Source organism: Anas platyrhynchos, chromosome 12 (genome assembly GCF_047663525.1).
Source record: "Anas platyrhynchos isolate ZD024472 breed Pekin duck chromosome 12, IASCAAS_PekinDuck_T2T, whole genome shotgun sequence".
NCBI lineage: Eukaryota > Metazoa > Chordata > Aves > Anseriformes > Anatidae > Anas > Anas platyrhynchos.
The window spans coordinates 23,990,001-24,010,170 of record NC_092598.1 but is presented as its reverse complement, the minus strand read 5'-3'; the positions used below and the strand labels follow the sequence as shown (position 1 = coordinate 24,010,170).

Genomic DNA, 20,170 nt, shown 5'->3' with positions numbered 1-20,170 from the left:
CATGGCAGTTTGCAGACTTTTGCTGAGTTAAAAGGACAAATCATAGTTGTGTGCGTTTGTTTGATCAGGCCTTTACCTCAGCGCTCACGTTCTCAGACTGCTGGGGTTTTATATTTTTGTCATTTTCTTAGAAAATGGCGAATGATGCATATCCCGGCTTCCAGATGATTAGTTCCTTTTGCTCCCAATTTGTGTCAGGCTGCGTTTGGTTGGAAATGAAAATGTAATTGCAAATTCCCCTCAACAGCACAACATGTCTGTGGTATTAATTAAAGCACTGTAAATACGTAGAATATCTGAGAATGCATTCCTTCAAGCATGGCCGTGTTTTTTTAAACCTACAGAGGAGGCAAAATACGGTATTTAGGCTTAGTAGATGAAATGTATTGCTTCTGTGGTGGCAGATCCGTGTCTTGAGATTTTAAACCTGGTGTATCTCATGCTCGAGCCTTCAAAGGAGATGTTACATAGACAATAAAACGTCCTGCTTTTCGGGGAGGGCTCTCCTTAGGTCACTCAGAAAACGCCTTCAGTCTTCACTCACTGCAGCATTCACAAAGTGAATGCCTTCCTGTAAGGTTAGTCACCGATGGCCACTCATTCCATGCTTTCACTAAGAAAAACCTTCGCAGCTTTGAATCTGAATTTCCTGCCCCGCGTTTAGGTGAGCCCGGAGCGGCGTCAGGCATTGCTGGGCTCCTCGTCCGGCGGCGATGGTGAAGTGAAAGATGCCAAAAGTGAAGTTTGACAGTGAGCTCGGGGGCTTGTGCTGGCCCGGTGGCTCTCTAAGCCCCCGTGTCTGAGCAGCGGGAGCATCCGAGCAGCACAGGACGGAGCTCAGCAAGAGGCTGGGGTCAGGGCACTGCTGCAAATAGCAATGCTTTGCTGGCTGCAGAAGTTAACCAGGTACACAGCGCTGTTTTACTACATGGTGGAGACCTACGGAGAGTGTTTCTGCCCTCCTTTTTAGCTGAAACATCCCCAGATTCTAAGGGGAAAAGGAATAGAAGGGACTTGCGGAGCAATGTTCTAGTGAAACCCAGCCTTCCTAAAGAAGCCTACCTGAATAATTCCTGTGAATAACAGACTGTTCAGCTATTTCTTAACATAGAAACGGTGCTGACTGCTTCTTCAGAGTAACATAAGTTAGTGATGCTACTGAAATAGTTGTGGTTCAGACGTAGATCTGATTTCTCCTAAGCACGCTGAATTCACAGCTGTTGATCCTCCAGAGGAGGCTTTGCAATTGAACACCTGGAGAATAGGTAAATTTCCCGCTGTTGTTCTCCTCTCCTCTTGTTTTGTTTTGTTTTTTTTTTTTTTTTTTTTTTTTTCCTAGTAGCATAGGCTTAAGACTCTGAAGAAACGGGCTGCTTTTTTTCATTTCCAACACTGGCTGTTCCTTTTGAGCCCCGCCTTCTATTTTTGCAGTCACAAGATATGTGAATGTAAATTCCTGGGAGAGAGGTAGAAAACTCTGTTTCAACTGGTGTCTTTTTCGGCTATGTGGGGAGACCAAATAGGGTGGTTTTGAATCTTCTGGCTCTTATTCAGAGCAGCAGCATGTGGAGGGAGACAGATGCGTGTGCTTTTTTAGTGCAATGGCTTCAGAAGCAAGAGGGGAAAAAACACTTTCTCTGGGAGCTGGAGAAGGTGTCCTAATCACAGGAGAGGTTTCTAAATGGCATATCTCTGCGAGTGTTCCTGTAGTCTGGAGGTTTTTGTTTGTTTGTTTGCCTTTGGAAGGTTTTACTGTTAATCTTCACGTCCTTCAGCAGAAGTGAGAAATGTGATTTTATTTTGTGCAGTGTCGCGGACCCTCCGAAATCTACTGGGAAGGATGAATACCTCGCACAGTACCAATGTGATGACAGTGGAGACAAGGAGAAACCAAGAAGATCAAAAGAACGTGACCTTATTTCAAAAGAAAACGTTTTGTACGGCAAAGAGTCTTCTGAGCCTGGTGAGAAATTGCGGCAAACTTCCTCTCTCAAGTGTGACACTGAATGTAGCTCTAAAAAGCTTTCCTCCTCAGCTATTGCAGAGAGATGCCAAGGTAGAAAGGACAAGACTAAAAACACTGAGAAAGAGCATTACCAAAGCACGAGGGAACATGCTCCTAGTGAAGAGAAGGAGAGTCAAAAAGCAGGTCCTTCCAGCGGCCAGGTTCAAAAGGCGTCACGCTGGAGCTCCGAGTTCGGCAGCATTCCGAGACCGTTTTGGCGGTTGTGGAGACGGCCCTGGCTGAGGTGGCTGCTGCTGTTGCTGCTGTCCCCTCTGTCCTCGCTGTTGCCGCTGTTGCCGCTGTTCCCGGACCTTGGAGACCTCCGGCGGCTCCCTGTGACAGGCCCTGTGGCCCCGGGGAGCTGCCCGCCGCCTCGTCGGCCAGCCCGGCAGCAATCCTGCCAGCACAGAATAGCTCACTGCGTTTCAGGGTAAAGTGACGATTAATTTCTATTTCCTGGCCTGGGTGCTGCTTCCTTCTTTAAGGAAGCTTCAAGGTTAAAGGTTAAGCTCAGTTATGTCAGGGCCCAAGTCCGTTTTGTGAAGGGGCTCTTGTACGAAAGCTTAAGCTGGGATTGACTCTCTGCTAAGCGGAGGCCAAACGTGTACCTACTGAGAAGCAGGTCCTAAGTGATAACATTTTCTAAAGAGACTGCTAAACACATCTGAACAGTGCTGCTGCAGAACTCTGAATGGGGGGATAGCAACTGTCTTAACTGATCTGGAATCTTGAGTTTACTTTTCAGTGGACAAGAGGTGTGTCTCTCAAGGCAAACAAAGAGAGGAGTAACACCCGATACTCATGTCAACATAAATTTATGCTCAGAGCGTAGGTGTAGGAACAGCATCGGTATGTATATGGAACATCGGGAGAGGAAGCTCTGTCGGTATTTACAGTTTTTCTACTACCTTGTCAGAGAGACGTTATCTCCACATTAGAAATGGATGTATTTTGAAACAGTGGTGGTGGATCGGATTTCTTCTTTCTAGTGTTAATATTTGCTCTTGAATCGTACTTAATACCTGGTAACGCCTCAATCAGTTGTCAAAAATAAACTTAAAAATGTGTAAGGCTTATCTCGTTGGTCAGTATAAAGATCAAGGCTTTTTTCCTTTTTCCTTTTTCCTTTACCTTTTCCTTTCTTCCCCAGTGTTGTTTTTCTTTTCTCCTTCTCACTACAGTCTTAATTTTGTTTCTTGTCCCTTAAGTGTGTTTTCAGTGTGTTGCTGAAACATTTTCTCTTTCAATCCGAAAAAAGGAGCTGTCACTGGTGAAGATCGGAGCTTATCTGAAAATCCCTGAGCCCAGGAGCTGTCACCTTAGTCTTCCAGTCGGACAAGGACGACTTCATTTCTCGTGTAAATGCATTTTTCAGGTTTGCGTATTGTTTTTTCAGGAATGGAAAGTGTGTATAAAATGGATTTAAAATCAATCTTAAATGTAAAATGTCAAGGGAAAAAAGTTCTAGTTACAACCTCTGCACATAATTTGCCAGCTGTGGGACTAGGAGTTTTCTTATTTACTGTGTTTTGTTTAACGTGTCTGAAGTTTAATGGATAGCAATCAAGGCGTGCTAGAAATCTGAAAGCACTTTATGCTTTGTTCTCTCAGTCATTTTGGTATAACAAACTAGCTTATGTTTTAAACGCTCCATTAGGTTAGTGGTTTCCCTATAGGTAACAAGTCCCTGTGTGCTACAGTAAGACAGTAACAAAACATGAAGTATAGAAGTTCATCCTGTCATGGATGCTTCTGCCTACGGACACACAATTATGCTTATTTAAAGCGGTATCACCTTGAAACCTAATCAGCATTTTAAAAAGGACTTTGTAGCAGTTATTGGCTTTTGTCCTGGAGGGCTGAGGTTTGTTTTGTTTTGTTTTACATTCAGCATTTCCATTTCTAGCTTACATTGCCCTGTTGTTTTGCATGAGGAAAACGTGCAACTTTACAAAGCAGAACGGAAAGAGCTGCTTTTTAGTCTAACGTTTCAGTTTTTTGTAGGAGTTTTAAATGTGGTAGGAGTAAAACACCAGAAGTACTGCTGCCAAAGTTATATTCAAACTCGTATTTCGTGGAGAAGCAGAAGAAGCCCAGGGAGAAATAAATTTGCAAACGTGCTCTTCATGCTCTCCTTTCCCAAGATTTCTCTGAGATATAGCCCATCCTCTGTGGGTTTTGAGGTATATGGTTCCCAGGAGTGAGAAGGAGGGCCAAACATCTCTCTTCTTGGATCTCAACATGCCAGGGCTTTAGTGTACTGCCACTTACGGCTCCGCTTTTTCACCTGGAAAAAGCGACCACATGATGTAGACTGAGGAGCCCTCACAAATTAACTTGCTATCACAAAGTGACGCCCAGAAAAGGTGTATTTAAAAGCTAGGCTCATTATAGAATAACAACAAACCCCTCATGATTGGTGCAGTAGACAGTGAGGTAGAGGGCGATCCCTGGAAAGACAGAAGAAAAGGAGCAGTGAGTTCTGGGTACCTTTGTGCACACGAAACAGAAAAACACAGGCAGTGAAGTAATAGTGTTCCATTACTAACGCCAGCAATAGATAATTGCAACAATTACCTATTAGATCATAGGTAATAATTAACAGATAATTGTGCAACTCTGGAAATCAATAAATAACTGATTCCCCTCAGAGAATGTCTTCTACATTTTTATATTAAAAAGACTCCAGAGTTGTAATGGATTAAAATCCTACGGAAGTGAAAGAAATGGCATCAGCCACTAGTTCTGCAGAAGCTAAAAGTAATACCGATAGAGTTTAGATGGAAATTTTCACTTTGTGTGTTTAGTTTGGGGATTCTTTTTAAATCATTCATACCAGCGATTTAGTTCTTAAGGCTGTTTCTTTGAGATTAAGTGACAGGACTTCTGCTATTCTTTTCTTCTTGGAATGCTTCTTGATATTCTTACGTCAACCAGAACTTCTGTCTCTGTCGCAGATGTCAACAATGACCGTAGTTAAGAAGCCCAAATCTTCAAAGTCTAAAAAGCCCTCTTCAAGGCGGTCTGGCAAATCCAAGAAACCAAGTACTAAAATACTGATGTCACGCACCGCAAACTGGGGCCAGATACCGCCTGCAGAAGATTCAAGCCAAGTCTCTGTGGCCCAAGGACGTGGAGGTGCTATTTACTGTAGATCATCTGAAAAATCTAAGGCTTTTGCCCCAAGAGATCTAAGTAAGTGTGAGCTTTATCCTGACTCCATTTTCTTCAAAGCAAAAGTAGAAAATGCAGTTCTTACTTGTTGCACTGATAGAGAAGGGGACTAGTGTGAACAAAGACTTCAAAAGCGAATCCCCTAAGGCAACTGAAGTGACTGATGTTACAGAAATTAATTTTGATATATTTACAGTCAACAGAGAAATATGGGGAGCTTTTTGTAATGCACAGATTCATCCATGTCTTTTCCGTTTTGCAAAGAAAAGTGTTTGATTGTTGCTATTCACAGCTTCCATTTTTCACACGTTTTTTGAATGATAACATTGCTCAGGAAAAGATCTGGTATCTGTAGGGGTACCGTCATTCCTAGTTACTAGTTTTTACCTTTTTTCCGTATAATTTCAAGTCTAAGCTTGTGGTTTAAGTTATAATAAGGAAAAAAACAGTAGTTGAGTTAATCAGGTTAAAGATTATAGATGGAGAGGAACTTGGCATTAGGTACTACAAACAGAATGGCAGTTAGCCTTGCCTTAGAAAAATTAAAATGGTTGACGAAAGCTGTTTTTTGTTTTTTTTTTTTTTTCCCCAAAACATTGTGTTGACCAGCCAATTTGAATTTGGCGGTATTAAAGCTGTCTGCAATAATTTTCTTCTGGCTTGGATTGTAGCTAGCTCCTCTAGGTGCTCCTGCAGAATAGTATTTTTTTAAATACCTTCCTTAGAAACAAACAAACAAAATCTCTTTTTAAATTTAACTTTCTTGCAGTCGTTAATGATGGAATTGCTCCACCACAGAGCATTCTTTTTCCACCTGAGAAGATTTGTATGGATTGGCGAGAAACACAAAGTGTTGGAGTTGGCCTGTACAATCTTGGCAACACATGTTTTCTTAATGCTACTCTACAGTGTTTGACCTACACACCCCCACTTGCCAATTACATGCTTTCTCTCGAGCACGGCCAGTCATGTGAGTACTTTCTAAGAGTATTTCAAATCTGTTGGACAGCTCTGAAGGTGAAAGAACAGCAGTGATTCTGAGACAAGCTTATTTGCCTGATTTTACCTGTAGAAGCTGGCTTTGAGCACTGTATTAGCAGTGGGCTCCGAATAGCATACGGAGTGCAATTAATGCACTGTTTGTTTAATGAATGAATTTATTTATTTATGTATTTATTAAAGGATCATTTATTGCTTCGTGGGAATAATGAAGTGCATTGGACAGTAATGCATTTAGTAGTAATTTTAGAGAGTAATACATTTTTCAGCCTGTGGAGTTCACATTCCTGTCAGCCTTTACAAATGTGACTTTGCAGTAGTCTTTTAGATTTCTCATCACAAAATGCATTTGAATACAGGCTTAGTGGATACTTTTATTCTGTAAAGTTGTGTGAAATGAAATGTTACAAGACTGTTGGGACATTGGCATCTTGGGAGAATAGAATGTAGCAAGGAGAGTGGATATCGTATCTATAGTTTAAATTTTACTTAGATGTTTGTTTGTAGTTATGGATATTTTGCTGGACTGGGATGCTTTCTTCTTTCACTCTTCAGGTCGTGAACAAGATTTTTGCATGATGTGCACAATGGAGACTCACATTAACCAGGCCCTGCGTTGCACTGTTGATGCCATCGAGCCTACGCATGTTATCAGTAATCTCAGTCGTAAGTGGCTTCAGATGTGTTTCTTTTCGATAGCTTGTAATCTTCAAATACTTATTTGATGTGTATAAGTGGTTTTAACACTAGAAAGAAGAGAGATTTTAGAAATACAAGAATGATTTCATTTTTAAATGAGGTGAATACTATCATCTTCTTCTTTAGGAATAGGACAACATTTCCGTTTTGGCAGTCAAGAAGACGCACACGAGTTCTTGCGCTATACTGTTGATGCTATGCAGGAAGCGTGCTTGAATGGAAGCACTGAGTAAGCATAAACAAGTTCACTTTCATACATTCTCTAGCCCCTTCTAGTCCTTTATTTACTATCAAAAATGATCTCTAGCACCTTTTAGTGCCTTATTTACTATCAGCAACGAAAGTCTACATCATCCTTAGTTTTCATAAAACTCTTTGAAGAGTTAACTCTGCGCCTTAAATCTTCTGAGGTCTGATTATAATTTATTTCCAGATTGGACAGATCTTCTCAAGCTACCACCATCATTCATCAAATATTTGGAGGATTTCTAAGATCGAGAGGTACTTTAAAAAATATTCCTGTCCTTAGAACTGATCTGTGTCTTTTGTCGGTAGTAAAGCAGTCTGTAGTTTGTCTAAAGTAGTATCTGGCAACAACTTGAATTTGGACAGTTAGTCTCCTTCACATAAGGTTAAGCATTTATATTTTGCTTCCAGTGAAGTGCTTGAATTGCAAAGCAGTTTCGGATACGTATGAGGCATTTCTTGATATCACTTTGGATATAAAGGTAAGATGTTTTCTAAATATAATTCATGATGTTTAAGTACATGCCTAACTTTCTAAATTAAACTTGTTTACCTTAAAAAACCAAACCACATATAATGTTAAAACGTAAGAGCTTGGTGGTGCTAAGGAAGTGGATTGGACTTTGTCCTTCTGTGGAACCCATGTAAATAGTCTCCACATTTGCATTGGGTTTAAGGGGAAAGAATTCTCTTTCTGCAAAAATTATAATGCTGTCATACTTCTCTGTTGTTCTACCCCAATGTACATCTAATTGTTAGACTGATGAATTTGTCCCCAGTATTGATGACAAAGCACACTATAGGTGCTGTCTAGGCTACTGGAAAAGTATTTGTTCCGAAGTCAAATGACTTCCAGGTGAGGTCAATGCTGAGCATGCTCTTTCTGCCTCCTTCTTCACAGTGCTCATAGTAGATCGCTGGAGTATGTTAGTAAGATTCTCTTACAAACTACTAGTACGTCTCTGGAATTTTGAATTTACGGTGACTTTACGCTCTTCTTTCTCGCTCCTCTAGGCGGTTTCATCTGTTACCAGAGCTCTGGAACTCTTTGTGAAACCTGAAGAGCTGGGTGGAGAGAATTGCTATAAATGTAGCGAGTAAGATTTTGACGAATTAGGTCTTAATCCTAGATGTCAGTTTTATATGTTGCATGACTCTGTTGGACTACCTCTAAACTTTGGATCTACTTACGAGTTTTGTGGAAGTTTATAAAACACTTGGATTTTTGTTTCTTTGGAGGGGGGAAGTCTTGTTCAGAGGCATTCCCTATGGGTTTGCAATTCTCTGGCTCGTATTTTGCCATCAGAATTCAAAAAGAGATACTTTTGTTCTTTCTATTTATTAGCTCTCGACAGTACTTTTCTTGATGTAAACTGCCCAGTTTCCGTTGTTCTCTGGGCTAGTGGCTAATTTTCACTGCTTACACTGTAGGTCCTACCTTGGAGCGGGCAATGTATCAAACTGAACTATTGTGTTTCAAAGGATGGCAGACAGTTTCAGTGTCTTTCCAGACAAGCTCAGTACATGAAGACTTCCTACTGTTAAATGTCTCCCTCCTGTAGAATGACCATGTGCTTCTGTTGTATTTTTGATGTTGATAGACGACCTATGTTGGAGATTATTTGCAATTTCTAGTCCTGGGGACCAAGGCTCTCTCGTTCCACTTTCATTATTTGTATTTCCCTTGAAAGCTGAAAGAATGTATCCAGGATTGGAGTTCAAATAGCCACTTTTGTAGACCAAGAAATGGTACCTTGCCATCCAACCTGGTAATACCCTTTCGTGAGAGATTCCTGTTCCTGCTATGCCCGGGGTTTTGGGAGAATTTACCTTCTTCACTGTATTAACAAACCTGACACGCAGTGCATGGGTTTATGAAAAGAAAAAAGACCAACCTATTATGCAAGTAAATGTCATTCAAATAGCATAGGCATGCGTGAGACATTAAAACGAGTTTGTTTTGGGGGCGAAAAAAGAAGATGCCTTCAAACACTTATCTCTGCTTGTTTTTAAGGTGTAATAAGATGGTTCCTGCATCCAAGAGATTTACCATACACCGTTCTTCCAAGGTTCTCACAATATCACTGAAAAGATTTGCAGATTTCACAGGTGGAAAGATCAACAAGGTATATTTACCACTGTAATGCAACTATATCATTGTGTAATGGGACATCCCCCAAAGCTGAAAGTTGTTTATATTTTCAGACAGTAATTGTAGACTAACGACTATGGCTTATTCTTTCTCTTAATATCAATAAAGTTCCCGCTTGACAAGAAGCATATGCTTTCCTCTGAGAAGGCTGATTCATCAGGAAACAGTTCTCTGCAACTTCTAGTCTTCAACATTGTTTATGGGAAGACTTATTTGTAGTGAATCAAGAAATATCTTCTAGAAATATATTCTAGAAATAAATTCTAGTCTGTGTTTTTTGGAAGTGTTTTTCTCTGGCTAGTCCACGAAGTACTCTGGGATAATTTTCTATCTTCTTGGTCTCTCTTTAGGTGGTGAAATATCCGGAGTATTTGGACCTGAGAGCCTACATGTCACAGTCAATGGGAGAACCACTGCTCTATGCCTTATACGCGGTGCTGGTACATCACGGTGTCAGCTGTCACTCAGGACACTATATATGCTATGTAAAGGTAGAAGTCAACAGCATTTCTAACAGGGTAAAGGTTGTGCTGGCAAACCAGTGAAAGCGTGACTAGCAGCTACTGTTTCTAGGGAAAAAGATTTCATTATATTTTTATTTGACACGTGTGTATTTTGTTCCTATCCGTGATTTCATTTGGAACACGTGCAATTCACCTAAAGAAATGGTTGTCTTTATTTGCAGGCTGGTAATGGACTTTGGTATCAGATGAATGATGCTAAAGTAGTCCGTACTGACATTAAGAGAGTTCTTGGTCAGCAAGCTTACATACTTTTTTATATCAGGTAATAACAAATCTTAACATGTGTTCAGAAGAGATTTACTTTCCTGTTATTGATATTTTTCTGTTTTGCAAGTGTTTTTCTTGCTATCCCAGGGAAAGATTATTATTTGTCTAATTCAGTTCTGTCTAACCTGAAATTCTCTGTGTCATTTATTATCTTTTGTTGCTTGGCCTGAAACTGCAGCACTTGTGTAAATTGCTATCTATGTGTTACCTGTAGCTGGCTAATTTAGAGAAGGAGAGGAATGAAGGTCATCTGTCGTGTAAGAATGAATTATTGTTCTGAAAGTGATAGTCTTAGTAGGAAGACTGTTCTCTCCTTTTCAGTTTGTAGTCTTGGCGAAGCCTTCTGTAGAGAAGGCTTCCATATCGTATGAACTGTTCCTCTAAAATTATAGGATGGGATTTAATCCAAGAGTAGGCTGAAAGAAAAACTAAACTCCAATCACTGCTCTTTTCTGAAGGCGCTATGATTTGACACTTGGAGAACATGCGTTTTACTTGCCAGCACCATCTTATCCCTGTTCATTCCCTCCTGGTCAGCAGGGGGCTAATAGTAAGCAGGCTGGATTTATGGGACCACGACTTCTTCCTCATATGATTAAGGTAATTCAGGGAAGTGGGAGGGCAGGTAACGGCACCAAACTGCTAGTGGGTTTGGGGTTTGGTGTGGGGTTTTTTGTTTGGTTTTCAGCATCTTAGTTTTGTTTTCCTTCCCATGCTGCAGCTTTCTTCACAGCCTTCATGCTACAGCCAGAGTCATTCAAACAGTGGTTACTGCTAAATTGTGCAGCCATGCGACTCCATTACTTAATACCTCCAAGACAGCTTTCTAAAGCACAGAGAGCTACGCTCTTTGACAATTTAAGCAGAGTGTACTAATCCTCGAATCATTTAAAAGAGGACTTGTTTTTCCTATCGTCGTCACTTTAGCTAAGACAGGGAAAACTAAGTGTCTTATTCCTGAGCACCAGAACAATTACTTCAGGCTTTTCAGGGTATGTTTAAAGGGGAAAATAAATATATTTGGGAATAGCAGCAGGTAATGTTAAGTTGTTTGGCTGGTTTTCAAAGATGATGTTAATTTGATTCCAATCGGCTGTAAACCAAAAGCAGGAATTGAATACGCTTATTGGACTTGCATTTATCTTTAAAGGGCAGTGTGTTTTTCTTTGTAGGTGTTAAGACCATTTGTAGAAATACTCAGTAGGAGAGTTTTGTGTTTCAAAATGTTAAATGCAGTGTTTGCGTTAATCCATCTTGCCATTTCTTCTTTTTAAATACAGAATTCAAGCCGTTTAAATGGAAATGGATCCATAAAAGAGGACGCAAAGACCACTGGTGTCACCCTAAAAAGGCCATCTTCAGCACCACCGATGGCCTGTGTTCAAAACCAGACAATTACCAGGCCTTCAATTACTGATCCGTCAAGAAAACAGAAGATCACCACCAGTATTCACAATAAATTGCCTGCTCGTCGGACTGTGTCACAGCCTGACTGTCTTAGCAGTGCTGCGGAGGATGAAGATCTCTACCAGGCTGTTCCTTCATCCACAATTACAAATTCGGTAATGCAAATGAAGCAAATGCAAACAAGCAAAAAAGTTTCTGATGAGATTTTTGTGGAGCCAACAGTGAATGAAAATCCTAAACTCAGCTCTGATAACACAGTCCCTTACGGTGCAGAATCTTCAGGAAAATCTGAGGAGGAGTCAAAGGGCTTATTTAAAAGGAATTGCAATGCAATGTCCTCTAATGGAATTTTGGTTGGAAAGGTAGTCCGTACATTGCAGCATTCCGGTTCTTCCTGTCAGAATGCTGACGAAGGAAGATCCCAGCATGAGCTGCCAAAAACCGATTCACTAAATGGTGCTATTAGGTTAGTTAATGAATCGAAAGAAAACGGACTGAAACTTGATGATTCCACTTGCCGAGTTGAACCTGTTAAACCTTCTGAGATGTTCTTTTCTAAAACAAATGGATTGCTTGAAACATAGATTTGCTCCATCGAGAATTTCTCACCTATGATGTATTCGGGAGTGTTTATTGTGTTCCTAATTCAGGTGAAATACTGAGAAAACACAGCACAAATGTGATTGTAAGACTTTGTGGTATTATCCCATTAGAATCTGCAGACCTGAGCTTACATTAGAACTTGTCAACTTAAGCTCAGCTGAGATAAAAATTCCTAAGTTTCATAAAGTAGATTTTGGGAGGTGAGTTGGGGTTATCTTTGAAGTGTAGATAATGCATACAACTCAAAACGGTCTTGCTTACCATTTAATGGAGAAATTCTGACAAGACTAGTCCTCAGTACTACTACAAATAGTATTTTTTTGTCTGCTGACTTGTGCGTTTTGATTGCAGATGCCTGGAGCTATGCCTTCAGTCAATCGAGAAATCATCACGGAGTCCCTCACAGCCAGCCAGCTGAACAGCTTGTCAGAGGAAACGAGGTAAAATGAGCACAGTCTGATTAAGACAAGACCTTATGGAAGTTCGTTACGGTTTTATCTGTCTACTAATAGTATTTAATGGAAGGATTTAAATTAGTACAATTCCATGCTGTATGTCCAGCGTTACGAACAGAACTAATGATCAGCACTGAGCATATCACTCTGATGCAGGTTGGTGCCTCAAGGAGAACTTGTGTTCCTTCATAGAATGTTTTTCCATTTTTCTCCACTGTCTGGAGAAACACTGGCTGTTCCCCGCTCGCCCCTATGCCTTTTTTCTCAGAGCAGCAGGTGGAAGGAGACGGATGCATTTGCTTTTTTAGTGCAATGGCTTCAGAAGCAAGAGGGGAGAAAGCACTTTCTCTGGGAGCTGGAGAAGGTGTCCTAATCACAGGAGAGGTTTCTAAATGGCATATCTCTGCGACTGTTCCTGTAGTCTGGAGGTTTTTGTTTGTTTGTTTGCCTTTGGAAGGTTTTACTGTTAATCTTCACGTCCTTCAGCAGAAGTGAGAAATGTGATTTTATTTTGTGCAGTGTCGCGGACCCTCCGAAATCTACTGGGAAGGATGAATACCTCGCACAGTACCAATGTGATGACGGTGGAGACAAGGAGAAACCAAGAAGATCAAAAGAACGTGACCTCATTTCAAAAGAAAACGTTTTGTACGGCAAAGAGTCTTCTGAGCCTGGTGAGAAATTGCGGCAAACTTCCTCTCTCAAGTGTGACACTGAATGTAGCTCTAAAAAGCTTTCCTCCTCAGCTATTGCAGAGAGATGCCAAGGTAGAAAGGACAAGACTAAAAACACTGAGAAAGAGCATTACCAAAGCAAGAGGGAACATGCTCCTAGTGAAGAGAAGGAGAGTCAAAAAGCAGGTCCTTCCAGCAAGAGGAGGTGTTCTCAGAGCGTGGAAGTTGTTGAGCAAAAGCGTCACAAGCAGGAGCACTGGGAGGGAAGCAGGTGCAGATCTTTCCCTGGTGAAAGAAACAGCCCTGAGAATGGCAGAAGAGCAGTCAAATATTCAAAGTACAGATCTGGCAGCGGAGGAAGATCAGAACAAGGTAGCAATAGATATTACCGATCCAAAGGGGAAAGAAGTTGGAGCAGAGAAAGATACTATCGAGATGAAGCACGGAGGTGGGAAAGATGTAGCTATTACAATGATTACTATTCACCTCATGCGACAGGAGACAGTAGAGAGAGAAAGTTCTCTCACGGCGATGCAGCCTTTGACAAATGGACTGCAACTTACTACGGCAGGTCACATAAGCATTGTCATTACAAAAGTGGATGGCCTCACGGTTCCCTCTTGAGAGATGAAGATGGACGTCGCTTTAGCACACCCCGAGCAGACTTGCATCGTTGCTCGGTATCTCAGCAACATTCTGGAAGACATTCTCGTGAAAGACATGCGCTTCCACCTGTGTCAGCTCATTTGGAGAACTGTCGCCAGAAAAATGAAACAGAAGGAAACAGAAAAAGAAAATCTACCCGTGCAGAAGGTAGTGAAAGTGAAATAGAAAGGAAAGACAGAAAGATAGAAAAGGAGCTTTTAGGTGGTGAAAAAAATGCAAAAATATCACAAGTTCTAGAAGAAAAAGAAGTCTAAGGATAAACATGGAGAGAAGGATTCCAAGTAAGCAAGGATTCCAGCATACTCCGCATTTTTTATCCTAATTCTTTTCTGGGTGCTTCTCATGTATTCCTTCTTTTTTTTTTTTTCTCCTTTCTTTTTTCTTCTCTTTTTTTCTTCTTCTTTTTTTTTTTTTTTTTTTTTTTCTGGTATTTTCTAAGTTACTTAGATAGCATCAGCTGGCTGGGGATCATGTTGTTAGGTTGATCAGTGAAGATAGGAAAGCTATTGCTGAATTGTTTCAGAGCACTAGCTTTGGACCACATAGTTGGAAACACATCCGTACACCATTCTGGATTAGGTTAAAAGTTTTTTTCTGCTTGCACGTATTCCAGAGCTAGCCATTGTTAATGATCTGTGTACAAACCAGGACCTATGGTCCTCCAATCTGAGGGCTTAAGTTTGCTACATCTAAAGTAAGTGGCGTGTGCACAAAGCACCACAAAATAGCTGACATGCTGCAAATCATCACCTGTGGTAAAATAAATAAAGTTTCATATAGGCAACAAGTGCCACATCTTTTTTTCTCTTTTAAACTTGCATGTTTCTTTCAGACTTCACGATTTGTGTTTCTGTGTGCTCCACTTTGACAATGCCAATCGCAAGCGTAAAACAAGAAGAAAAAGGAGAAGAAAAAGAAGAAAAAAGAGAACCAGCAGGAAAGTGAAAGGCTCCTTGGAACACTTAGATCCTCATTTCCAGAAGATAACGCGGGAGAAGAAGGAAGAATCCCATCCTCCAGATGGCTCTTCATGTGAGCAATGCAGAAGTGAGAGCAGTAAACAACCTTACAAGGAAGGGAAGCCTTCCAGCGCAGGCGAAAGCAAGAAATACAGCTCCGTCTCATCCAACGAGTGTATTAAAGGTAAGCGGCCGCAGTGTGTTTGAGGAATTACTTTTCTATTAATGTAGAGATTATTTCCAACAGTCTTGAAGTGCTTGGTGACTTAACAGTCTGCTGGATATTAAAAAAAAAAGCTGATGGACTTTTTCTTTCCGTTTTTAAATGACCACTAGGAAAGAATGCCTGAAATAAAGAGGTGAAAGGCAAATAGTTTTCATTTGGTGTGATGATTAAGTGGCAAACAAGAGGAAGAGTTGCAAGATCCCTTCTTAAATTCAGTCCAGCCAAGTAGGAAAAGTAAACGTGGACAGCTGTATCTTGGCAAAGAAGATAGTAGGGAGCAAGGAGGTTTAGCAGTCAAGATGGAAGGTGATGCCATGAGGCTTACAGGCTAGTAATGTTCTAGTGAAACCCAGCCTTCCTAAAGAAGCCTGCCTGAATAATTCCTGTGAATAACAGACTCTGTTCAGCTATTTCCTAACATAGAAACGGTGCTGACTGCTTCTTCAGAGTAACATAAGTTAGTGATACTACTGAAATAGTTGTGGTTCAGACGTAGATCTGATTTCTCCTAAGCACGCTGAATTCACAGCTGTTGATCCTCCAGCGGAGGCTTTGCAATTGAACACCTGGAGAATAGGTAAATTTCCCGCTGTTGTTCTCCTCTCCTCTTGTTTTGTTTTGTTTTGTTTTCCTAGTAGAATAGGCTTAAGACTCTGAAGAAACAGGCTGCTTTTTTTCATTTCCAACACTGGCTGTTCCTCCTGAGCCCCGCCTTCTATTTTTGCAGTCACAAGATATGTGAATGTAAATTCTTGGGAGAGAGGTAGAAAACTCTGTTTCAACTGGTGTTTTTTTCGGCTATGTGGGGAGACCAAATAGGGTGGTTTTGAATCTTCTGGCTCTTATTCAGAGCAGCAGCATGTGGAGGGAGACAGATGCGTGTGCTTTTTTAGTGCAATGGCTTCAGAAGCAAGAGGGGAAAAACACTTTCTCTGGGAGCTGGAGAAGGTGTCCTTATCGCAGGAGAGGTTTCTAAATGGCATATCTTTGCGAGTGTTCCTGTAGTCTGGAGGTTTTTGTTTGTTTGTTTGCCTTTGGAAGGTTTTACTGTTAATCTTCACGTCCTTCAGCAGAAGTGAGAAATGTGATTTTATTTTGTGCAGTGTCGCGGACCCTCCGAAATCTACTGGGAAGGATGAATACCTCGCACAGTACCAATGTGATGACGGTGGAGACAAGGAGAAACCAAGAAGATCAAAAGAACGTGACCTCATTTCTAATGAAAATGTTTTGTACGGCAAAGAGACTTCTGAGCCTGGTGAGAAATTGCGGCAAACTTCCTCTCTCAAGTGTGACACTGAATGTAGCTCGAAAAAGCTTTCCTCCTCAGCTATTGCAGAGAGATGCCAAGGTAGAAAGGACAAGACTAAAAACACTGAGAAAGAGCATTACCAAAGCACGAGGGAACATCACGGAACATTTTCCGTGATTTTCTTCCTGAGCAGAAGTGTGCAGTACTCCTTTTCCATTAATGTAGAGATTATTTCAAACAGTCTTGAAGTGCTTGATGACTTACCAGTCTGCAGATGTATTATCAAACCAAAAAAACAAACCCGACTTGGTAGACTATTTTTTTCCCACTTTTGAATGACTACTAGGAAGAAGGTTGTTCCGGCATCAAGAAAGTCATGTGGAATGTAACAAAATTTACTGAACCAGTAAATAAAAACTATATTTTTCTATTAGTTCCATTGTTTCAACTCTTCTGACGCTTATGGATGGCACAGATAACAGAGGGGAGATCGTGGTAATCGGAGCTACCAACAGACTGGATTCTATAGATCCTGCTTTACGAAGACCAGGACGCTTTGGCAGAGAGTTCCTCTTCAACTTGCCAAATAAAGAGGTGAGAACTTAAATTCAACGTTAGTTCTACCATGGCAAAGTCCAACTTTATAGGAAAAAAAAATAATTGACAACTTGAACAAAAGAGTGATATGTGGAGACACTGCGTTGTTCCATGGAGGGCAAATCTGGTACTGGATATATATGGTCAGGATGATACCACCAAGTAGTTAGTTCTATAATCAAACCTTTCATTCCCAAAGTTGTACCTGTTTGCTTAATTATTTAGTCCACTTGGGCGTTTTCATCATGAAGTTGTGATTTTGGTCTCAATCCTTCACTTCTGAATGAATAGGGGACGTGTTTGCATTTGATTGTGCCCCGGATCGGTGGTAGTAGTTTGAGTCATAATTATTTTCTTCTTTATAGTAATTGTAGCAATTTGAAGCATTGTGCCAGAAGTGCTTTCTGTGAATTTACTGCCTGAAAAGCAAATGTGATGAAGTAATGAGACTGTCACAATGAAAGCTTGCTAAGTTTTAGAGAAGATTTTTGGACAACAAAGAAATGTTTCTGGATAAATTTTTCATTACAGTATTTTCCTCTGGGTCATTAGGTCCCGTAGTTTGGAAACTTGTTATTGAAGCTATAAATGCCTTTTCTTTCATTGTAGGTTCCTAGAAAAAGTTCAGTATAACAAATAAGAAATATTCAATTTCCTGGTTGAAAATGCAGAGTGTATATTAAATAACTGTAAAATACTTGAAAGTTGAGCAAATAAGAAAAGCGTATTAATAGATGAGGGGTTTTGAGGAAGGACTGGGTTTTTTTTGTTTGTTTATTTGTTTGCTTGCTTTTTGGTTTGTTTGTTTCTTGGTATTTTTAAGGAAAACTTGGGACAAGCTAAAACGCAATGATTTTGCTTCCAGGCTAGAAAAGAAATTTTCAAGATTCATACTCGTGACTGGACCCCTAAGCCACCGGACATGTTGCTTGATGAACTAGCTGAGAAATGCATTGGTAAGACTGAAACCAAAATGGATTCTTGCTTGTGAGCAAGTTGTAAAGAACCTTAGCTTGTACCAGGCAGTACCCAAGCTCTTGTGCCTTGCTGCACAACTAGTCAACGAGGCAGCTGGCACGCCTTCATAGCAATCAGAGTTAGATGCTTTCATCTATTTACTCTTTGTTGTCGTTCTTTTTGTTGTCTGAGAACGTTAAATGGTTCTGGGGCATCTTCCTCAAGAGTATAGTTTTTGATGAGGAGTCTGTTTCAGCTGCATAAGCGCAAGATGAGACAGTGCGCAACATGAAACTTCCCTGCAGAGCGGTAGCACTTTGAATTCCCTGTTAACCTGTTTGGTTTTGGCATTACAAATTGTTTAAATGTTGCATGTTGTAAACCTGGGCCTTGACTGATGTAACGTTTGATTTTTGTTTGTTAGGATACTGTGGTGCAGATATCAAATCTTTATGTACTGAAGCTGCGCTGTGCTCTCTACGTCGATGCTATCCTCAGATTTATGCAAGTAGGGAGAGGTTGCTACTATTAAAATAAAAGCAAAAAAAAAGCATTATATAAAAAAAAAAAAAAGCATTATATTATGCAAGTAGGGAGAGGTTGCTTCTATTAAAATAAAAGCAAAGGACTTTTTCATGGCTCTGAAGAAGGTTGTTCCGGCATCAAACAGGATCGTGGCTTCACCCGGACAAGCACTATCACCCATTTTCAAGCCACTTTTTAAAAGATCAGGAGCGAATATTTTACAAGTTGTGCAGAAGATCTTCCCGCATGCACAGCTCGCACTAAAGGAGGACCGACAGCAAGGTATAACCACAGCATCCACTTCTTTATAATTCTGCTAAAGCAAAAACTTGTGGTTTGTGCAATCAACTTAAACCTTTCAGACATAATGATGGTAGAATTTTATTATTTGCATGTGCATGTCTTTCTTTTGGGCATGTCTGGAAGATAACGCATAGGTTTTATTCTGGATTCGAAACTGAAATGCCAAATGGAAGCCCTGAATGACTCAATACACAGTAAAGGACGATGCGTTCTCTACTGAAGCATCCTGCTTCTGACGGCAGCTAAGATAATTAGCATTTGTAGAGGTTGACTTGAGGTTTGAAGTATAAGGCACCTATTTTTCTTTAAAAAATCAAAACTCAGATATTTGGAGGGGAAGCATTTCTAGGTCAATGTTTCTAATTCCTTTCTGAAGAATGTCGGGACCAGGATACAAGTATAACTGGTCTAAGCTAAATATTGTTTTAGCTATCATCATTTTTAACCAGTCTCCTAATTTAAATGTTTGTAGATCGTACTATACATGTGCACGTGAGATCAATTAGCACTGATATTTACTAGATGAATGGAATTCTGTGGCCATCACATCCTTAATCCCCGTGCTTTCATTGTGGGAACCTCCTCCAGAAAGAAATGGTCTTGTTTTTTTGTTTGTTTTTTTTTGTTTTTTTTTTTTTTTTTGTTTTTGTTTGTTTGTTTGTTTGTTTGTTTTTTAGCTATTTAGCAACTGCGGAAATTGTTTGTAATCTCCTTTATTCTAAGGGGGAGAAAAAAATCACCAAGAGTAGCGTACCTTATACGTACACATCAGTGGGACTTAGTACAGCTTTGTAGGGCCTTGTGCCATCTCCTTAGATCTGTGGTGGGATGAACTCTAGGAAATAGCTTTCAGTGTGTGCTCTCAAATGAAGAAAGGGTTTTGGCACTGATTTAGAAGCTGTATTCATGTAAGAGAACGAGACAAAGGCTATTCAGGAAAGTTAACAAACCTCTTTTGTCTTTCAGACCATTTAAATCCTATTTTACAAGATGATACGTTCGACAGTGATGACGATGCATCCTTGGTTTCTGGAGATGAATTAAAAGAGGGAATGCCTGACGGACCAGAGAAAAAAACGCCTCTGTTTCAGCAGGTAAAGAAAGATAGATCCCTGTTATGTTTAGATTCTCAGGACTGCTGAGTCTTTGTAAACAGTTCCAGCTGTTAAAAGTGCGAGGGGTGGTAGACGAAGGGGTAACATCAAGTTTGTGTGTTGAAGGGGTGCTTGGTATTCACAAGGAGAAAGGGTGAAGGGACTAAAGTGGTAATGAAGTTGCTCTGAATGACCAAATTGAAAAGCCCAGGCTTGTCTTCCTAAGCCAAAGTGATCCGTAGACTACCAGAACACGTTGACTTAATCCATGGCATTCTTTGAAAGACTCAAGACCACATAAATGTCCTGTCTGTCCTTTTAGCTAAAAATACCCCAACTTTATGGGTTTGTGTTGCCACCTTTTGCCCTTCTGTTTTCCAGGATTC

The 20,170-nt window shown here is 40.5% G+C and overlaps 1 pseudogene; it reads left to right on the top strand.

The window, feature by feature from the left end:
• Positions 1–2,020: 2,020 nt before the first annotated feature.
• On the top strand, positions 2,021–15,436 carry LOC140003538 (uncharacterized; annotated as a pseudogene).
• The last annotated feature ends 4,734 nt before the right edge of the window (positions 15,437–20,170 follow it).